This window comes from Halyomorpha halys, unplaced genomic scaffold (assembly GCF_000696795.3).
Source record: "Halyomorpha halys isolate HHAL.00 unplaced genomic scaffold, Hhal_1.1 Scaffold144.1, whole genome shotgun sequence".
Classification (NCBI taxonomy): Eukaryota; Metazoa; Arthropoda; class Insecta; order Hemiptera; family Pentatomidae; genus Halyomorpha; species Halyomorpha halys.
Genome location: NW_027106983.1, coordinates 139,809 through 141,691, shown reverse-complemented (window position 1 = coordinate 141,691; position 1,883 = coordinate 139,809).

The following is a 1,883-nucleotide window of genomic DNA, read 5'->3' as shown; positions in this document are numbered from 1 at the left end:
TTGGAAAACTAAATTTTCTGTGCTTATTAACTGAATCATTATTCACGTCTTGGTTAATTTATTTTCATGAAAACTTCAATATTAACATCGCTGTATTAATTAATTAATGAGGCGTTGATTTTTTTTTTAGCTATATCTGTAGCTAAATTAGAGATGCTTCTGCAGAAATTCCAACACTTGTGGTTCTCTCTTTTTTTTTTTTTAGGCCAATTTGAGAGGACTTAAAGCTCTGTAATTTAAAAAGCGAGTAAAACTACAACTTCCAAGTCTGCACCAACACAACGTTTATGCAAAATTTGAAGAAAATATGAGGTATATGGTTCAAAACTGTGGAATGACACGATAGTAAAATCGAAATGGATCCCAGGCGAAATTAATATTTATTTTAGTTATATATAATGTGATCAATAACATAATTATTTGTCGTTTCCAGTTCATGAAGCAGTAGTAGATGATGGTTCAATTTCGACCTGGGCGGGTTGACTTTTATTTTCTGGCAGTTCCACCGAATAAAAACTCGACCTTTCCATTGCCAGAAAGGGGGAAAATGTAGACTTCTTAACGAAATTTGATTTTTAAGATAATGAGCCTTTGTAAAAGACTAAGACAAGTTAATTTACTGCCTTCTCGATTCCCTCATAATTTGAAGTTTATGTTTCATGATAGGCACTAAAACTGGAATTATAGCTTAACTTCTGAGCAAAATTTATAGGTCTTTTTAATGCATATTGTATTCGTTCAGATATAAACTAGACTAATATTACACGAGAAAGTCCGTGCATAACAGCACAGTTACACATTTTTAATATGTATTAATTTATAAAATTACAGCTAGCGTAGAAGATTTCCAAAGGAATGACAAAGAAGTGGTCGAGGCTAACGGTATATTCTGGCCCCGACACCGTGTTACTACAACCCATAACTCCTTTTCATAATTATAAGCTTGGCATTACGCGAACTGTTTTCAACACCTCGCTGTGCGAGCGACTGGCGCCAAGTCGTGTCTTGAGGTTAAGTGGTGTTCAAAACATTTGTTTCGGCCAGATGCAAGCAGCTTGGATCAGTTAAAATGTAAATGTTCCGAAATAACATTATAAATGGGTGTAATATAATTTTATCAATTACTGAAATACTGTCCTTGACTTCTATTCATTTCTCACAGTGGGAATGTTTTTCAATTCTTTACTCATCAAAAGCTGGGAGTCAAAAGAGAAATACAATATGCTTAAAATATACTTTGTGTCGTATCCTCAGGTTTCAAAACCTGATTTTTTATATAACTTATAATCTTAATTATAGTATATTATACTATAATTATTATAGTATATTAAAGGACAAAATTGATACAAGAAATCAATCGAGATAAATATATAAAATTCCCTGTCTAAATTGTCCAGCTATATATATATAGGTGAGACAAAGCAATTATTGGGTGAAAGAATTTATCAACACAAAATGATTTGAAAAACAAGGAGAGGGATCCAAATAAAACGGCGCTAGTACAGCGTACAACCGAAAACTAGCATATTTTTGATTTTGAAAATACAATGATTTTACATAAAGAAAATAATACATTCAAAAGGAAAATATTTGAATCCATTTACATATCTGAAAATATTGATTATATAGTGAATTTCAAAACAGATAAAAGAAATTTGAACCAACACTATGCAGAGATATTAAGTAAAATTAATTTATGAAAAATATAGGATAAATTGAATGTGGATAATTATAATTAGCCTTGATAGGAATTTTACTAATGAAATAAAGAAAAAAATTAAAAAAAGTGTAGTTATAATAAATAATTTTAATGCTTGAACTGAGTGGAGGAAGGTTACAAGCATTGTTGTGATAAAGTTTTAACAAATAGTGACTGTGATAAA